At 39.5% G+C, this 6,306-nt stretch overlaps 1 protein-coding gene across 1 annotated transcript in view; it reads right to left on the reverse strand.

Annotated features, from left to right (window-relative positions):
• The window catches only part of rrp36 (ribosomal RNA processing 36), a 305,769-nt gene extending 299,463 nt beyond the window's left edge, over nt 1-6,306 (reverse strand). The window contains exon 1 of the mRNA XM_056256613.1: nt 6,302-6,306. The gene's annotated coding sequence lies outside the window, so the exon portion shown is untranslated. The remainder of the gene's footprint in view (nt 1-6,301) is intronic.

Raw genomic sequence — 6,306 nt, forward strand, 5'->3', positions numbered from 1 at the left:
GTTTATTTAATGTTTTTATTTTTCAAAATAAACCTAAATATTGCTCAATTATATCATATTTTATATTTTTTACTTTAAAAGATTTTGGATCATTCAAATGACGCTCACAATTAATTTGAAATTGAAAATATATTTTAGGCAATTAATGTATATTTAAATTTTCGAATATACAAACAAATGGCCATAGAAATATGCAAAGAAAATGCATATTTTACTGTTTATTTAACATTTTTATTTTTCAAAATAAACATAAATATTGCTCAATTATATCATTTTTTATATTTTATACTTTAAAAGATTTTGGATCATTCAAATGACGCTCACAATTAATTTGAAAGTGAAAATATATTTTAGGCAATTAATGTATATTTAAATTTTCGAATATACAAACAAATGGCCATAGAAATATGCGAAGAAAATGGGCAAACTTATATATATGTAATTTATGTATTACAACAACATATTTATATATAAATGTAAAATATTGTAAAGTCCCTCAGTCAGCTTGTTGTTGACAAGACCACCACATATGTACACTGCATGCATTTATCTGCACTCTCATATTATTTACAGATAAAAATCTTAACACACACGCAAACACATTCTCCTCCTCTCAGTCCCGATGTTTGCAGCTGCCTCTGTTTCTCTCTCTCCCCCCTTCTGTTACTTCACCTCCTTTTCATCTTGACTTTTCAATCAATAATTCAGCTTCCCCCTGCAGAGCAGGCCGACTGACGGACTGATTAAACACAGAGGCATGAACTAAAGAAGAACGATGGAGTGAAAGAAAGAGAGGGACTAAAAGAGTGAAAGGACCAGATGGAGATGATGGGAAAAGAAGCAGATTACGGTAAAGGTAAGAAAGAAATGGACAGATTCAAAATGGAAAGGCCCTGAAATCAAGGCTGAGAGGACATAGGCATGATGGGAATTGAGATGGTTTAGGGGAAGACGAAATGAAAGAGTGATACAAGGAGTGAGAGAAATGCACAGGAAGAAAATAGAGGCTTGATAGAGGGGAAAACGGGACAAGGGAGTTTGAAGTCATGAAAAAGAGTAATAGTGACACTAGAGGAAGAACATCTTTCCATTTCCACTATCAATAAAATGTCAAAATGCTAAAAGAAAATAAGGTAAAAGAAAGAAATGGTGAAAATAATGAGGGCGAAAGATATAGCGAAGGAGTCGTGTGGTAAAGAAGATTAAAAATGAACTAAAGGGTGAAGGACAGAGGAACGAGAGTAGTATATGGAGAAAAAAGTGTCAGGCTTGATTCACCTCTCTTCTCTAAAAGCTTTTTAAATAGTATTAATGTGAACATGACACACACTACGCCACAGACTGTCATAGTGGCCTGAGTGATCACTGCTTTTCGAAAGAGTGAGATTATGCGTACATGAGTAAATAAGACAGAGAGGAAGCGAAATGTTACTCAGAGATGCACTCAAAAAAAAAACAGATCATGACTATCATGTTTGGTGTGACTGCATTACTAATGAAAATTGCTGTGCTCCCATTTCATTGGCTCATGTTCTCACTAAGCCCCACCCACCATTGTGATCCGTCAGTGCTGATGAGTGAACATCTTCCATTACTCAGTAGAGAGAGCGAGAAGAGCAAGAGCATTAAGAGAGGGAGGGAAAGGGAATCCCGTAGGGAAAGAATAATGAAAGAAAGAGAGGGGAAGGAAAGGAGAAAAGAGGGGGAAATGAAGAAAGGATTGAAGAGATTATGGAAGAAAGGAAGGAAAAACAAAACAGAGGACCGAATAAAAGAAGGGAGGAAGGAAGCATGGATTAATTGAAGGATGGATGAAAGGGAAATTAAAGTAAAAAATGAAAAAGGAATTATGAAGAAACGAGCGAATAAAGGAACGCATGAAAAAATTAAAGGAAGGATGAAAAGAGTAACAAAAATGGAAGCATTCATGGGAAGAAAAAGACAAATGGAGTAGAAAATAAAATAAGGGAGAAAGCATGGAATAATGGATGAAATGAGATTAAGAAAAACTGATAGAAAAAAATGCAAGAAGAAATTAAAGGAAAATGATGGAATGAACAAAAATTAAAAGGAAGGAAAAAGAGTTGGGCAGGTAGGAAGGAAAGAAAAAGTAGAGGGTGGATGAAGGATGAAAGGAAGAAAAACTAGAAAATGGATGGAAGGAAAGAAAAATGAGGAAGTAAGGACAGAAAACAAGAGGCTGACAGAAAGGAAAATGTAGAATTGGAGGAAAGAAAGAAAAAGAAGCACAGGTCACAGGGTGGATAGGCAGAGTAAGAAAAAACAAAAATGAAAGGAGAGAAAAAATGGAAAGAGGGATGATATAGAACAAGAAAGATAGAGGATGGATGAAGAATGAATAAGGAAAGAAAAGGGAGGACATAAAAAAAAACAAAAAAAAGAATGAGTGGCTGGCAGAAAGGAAAGGGAAAAAATGAAAGACTGTAAAAATGGGGGGATGGATGGATGGCAAGAAAGAAAAGAAAAAGGAAAGGAAAGGACAAAAAATAGAGAGGCAGGGTTTCCCTACTGAGCTTTGTAGGAAATAAATCCAAATAATGTTTCAGCTCACTTTACATTTTCCTCAGTGAAACAACTGATGAATATTTCAGCTCTCACATGTTGACTTTCAGTAACGAGAGAAGGCCATGAGGGAGCTGCAGAACTCTGAATATAAGTGAAATAAACAAGGTCCTGTGGGCCTTTCTCTACTTGAAGGCATGTGCACTAGTTTCACACATGATGACATCAGACCTGCGTCAGGTGAGGTCAGTAGGGGTTGAGCCGGTGATGGGACGTGTGTTACAGTCAGTCAACTGGTTTTTTTTTTTTTTCTTATACTGTCTCCTGCTGGAGAGTAATAAACTTGCACAACCCTTTTCTGTACAAGTCTGTGAGAAAAAAATGTGCAACAGTTGAGCTTTTCACAGTACCCTTAAAAGGGTTAGTTCACCCAAAATGAAAATTCTGTCACTAATTACTCACCATCATGTCGTTCCAAACCTGTAAGACCTTCGTTCATCTTCACAAATTAAGATCTTTTTGATGAAAGCTGAGAGCTTTCTGTCCCTTCATTGACAGCTACGCAACTGACACTTTGACGCATCAGAAAGTTCATAAAGAGATCATAAAACTAATCCATATTAATTGAGCAGTTTAATCCAAAATTTTGCGTTTGCTTTATATGATGAACAGATTGAATTAGGCTTTTATTCCAGACTGATCTCATGAAATGGCGTATGTATGACACGCCAATTCGTATTTTCATTTTTGGCGTGCTATCAACACGCATAATCGCTTTTCAGCGTGTTTATCAACGCCTTTGACTTAACGTTATATTACTGTATTATGTATATATAAATATATGACCTACCCCAACCCCGTCCCTAAACCTACCCGTCACTGGGGTTAATACCATTTATGAGTCTTCTCCTACAATCCTAGGAAAAGAAATATCGCTCCACAGATGTAGATATAGATTTTGCTTCGTTTCGCTCGGACATTTAATGGCGTACACATACACGCGGAATCACTCAGACATTTAATGGCGTAGACATACACGCAAAAGATTTCGGCGTGGACATACACGCGGATAGCTCAAAATGCGTATAGATAACACGCCACTTGAATTGAAAGTGGCGTGTATGTTTACGCAAAGTCATGATGTCATGTTGTTTATTCACATATTAACATTCATCAACTCAAACATCAGTTTCGGTAAACAGAATCTCAAGCATGTTAGCTTGACGTGCAAGAACCAATGAGGTTCATTCTCGTGTTACGCAGCACGTTTGAGCTTCAGCAAGAACCAATGAGGTTCATTCTCGTGTTACGCAGCACGTTTGAGCTTCAGCAAGAACCAATGAGGTTCATTCTCGTGTTACGCAGCACGTTTGAGCTTCAGCAAGAACCAATGAGGTTCATTCTCATGTGTTACGCAGCACGTTTGAGCTTCAGCAAGAACCAATGAGGTTCATTCTCGTGTTACGCAGCACGTTTGAGTTTCCGCAAGAACCAATGAGGTTCATTCTCGTGTTACGCAGCACGTTTGAGTTTCCGCAAGAACCAATGAGGTTCATTCTTGTGTTACGCAGTACGTTTGAGCTTCGGCAAGAACCAATGAGGTTCATTCTCGTGTTACGCAGCACGTTTGAGCTTCAGCAAGAACCAATGAGGTTCATTCTCGTGTTACGCAGCACGTTTGAGCTTCGGCAAGAACCAATGAGGTTCATTCTTGTGTTACGCAGCACGTTTGAGCTTCGGCAAGAACCAATGAGGTTCATTCTCGTGTTATGCAGCACGTTTGAGGTTCGGCAAGAACCAATGAGGTTCATTCTCGTGTTACGCAGCACGTTTGAGCTTCGGCAAGAACCAATGAGGTTCATTCTTGTGTTACGCAGCACGTTTGAGCTTCGGCAAGAACCAATGAGGTTCATTCTTGTGTTACGCAGCACGTTTGAGCTTCCGCAAGAACCAATGACACTCATTCTTGTGTGTTACGCAGCACGTTTGAGCTTCAGCAAGAACCAATGAGGTTCGTTCTCGTGTTACGCAGCACGTTTGAGCTTCCGCAACAACCAATGAGGTTCATTCTTGTGTTACGCAGCACGTTTGAGCTTCCGCAAGAACCAATGACACTCATTCTTGTGTGTTACGCAGCACGTTTGAGCTTCCGCAAGAACCAATGAGGTTCATTCTCGTGTTACGCAGCACGTTTGAGCTTCCGCAAGAACCAATAAGGTTCATTCTCGTGTTACGCAGCGCGTTTGAGCTTCCGCAAGAACCTATGAGGTTCATTCTCGTGTTACGCAGCACGTTTGAGTTTCCGCAAGAACCAATGAGGTTCATTCTTGTGTTACGCAGCACGTTTGAGCTTCGGCAAGAACCAATGAGGTTCATTCTCGTGTTACGCAGCACGTTTGAGCTTCAGCAAGAACCAATGAGGTTCATTCTCGTGTTACGCAGCACGTTTGAGCTTCGGCAAGAACCAATGAGGTTCATTCTTGTGTTACGCAGCACGTTTGAGCTTCGGCAAGAACCAATGAGGTTCATTCTCGTGTTACGCAGCACGTTTGAGCTTCGGCAAGAACCAATGAGGTTCATTCTTGTGTTACGCAGCACGTTTGAGCTTCGGCAAGAACCAATGTCGTTCATTCTCGTGTTACGCAGCACGTTTGAGCTTCGGCAAGAACCAATGAGGTTCATTCTCGTGTTACGCAGCACGTTTGAGCTTCGGCAAGAACCAATGAGGTTCATTCTTGTGTTACGCAGCACGTTTGAGCTTTAGCAAGAACCAATGAGGTTCATTCTCGTGTTACGCAGCACGTTTGAGCTTCAGCAAGAACCAATGACGTTCATTCTCGTGTTACGCAGCAAAATTGAGCTTCCGCAAGAACCAATGAGGATCATTCTTGTGTTATGCAGCACGTTTGAGCTTCGGCAAGAACCAATGAGGTTCATTCTTGTGTTACGCAGCACGTTTGAGCTTCGGCAAAAACCAATGAGGTTCATTCTCGTGTTACGCAGCAAGTTTTAGCTTCCGCAGGATCCAATGACGTTCATTCTCTGTTACGCAGCACGTTTAAGCTTCTGTAAGAGGTTTGTTCTAGCACGTTAAGCAGGTTCCATTGAGCTTCTGTTTATGTATTCTGACCAATGTTTATATGTGAATAAAAGCCTAAATTAAATCTCTTCATCATATAAAGCGATCAAGTCTCTTCAGAAAATTTAGACTAGACCGCTCAATTCATACAGATTAGTTTTATGATCTTTTTATGAACTTTTTGAAACGCCAAAGTTGCATAGCTGTCAATGGAGGGACAGACAGCTTTCAGCTCTCATCAAAAAGATTTTCATTTGTGTTCTAAAGATGAACAAAAGTCTTACGGGTTTGGTACAACATGAGGGTGAGTAATTGATGACAATTTTAATTTTGGGGTGAGCTAACCCTTTAAAAAGACAATTGTGTCATATCTATCTCTAAAAGTTACATATTAGTACTTAGTTTTAAGACATACCCTTAAGGTACTATTTTGAACCTTTTAGGGGTCAATAAAGTACAAAGATGTCGAACATGTTTTGAACATGTACACCCTCCAGATGTGAATCTCACTTAAGATGGCGGATTACCCTGTGAAAACCCCTTTGCAGGGCACTTATGGTCGAATAAAATGTAGCCCAGGACCAGGGTCTAAACCCCAAGATTTTCCCCAACTCAATTCATTCCCCAAGAGTTTCCACAAAACTTGCCCTCATGCTTAATGATGTGAATGTCACATCACGCTGGAATGACTGTAGATACAGGTT

Source organism: Rhinichthys klamathensis, unplaced genomic scaffold (genome assembly GCF_029890125.1).
Source record: "Rhinichthys klamathensis goyatoka isolate OS25496 unplaced genomic scaffold, OSU_Roscu_1.1 h1tg000127l_1, whole genome shotgun sequence".
In the NCBI taxonomy this organism is placed as follows: domain Eukaryota; kingdom Metazoa; phylum Chordata; class Actinopteri; order Cypriniformes; family Leuciscidae; genus Rhinichthys; species Rhinichthys klamathensis.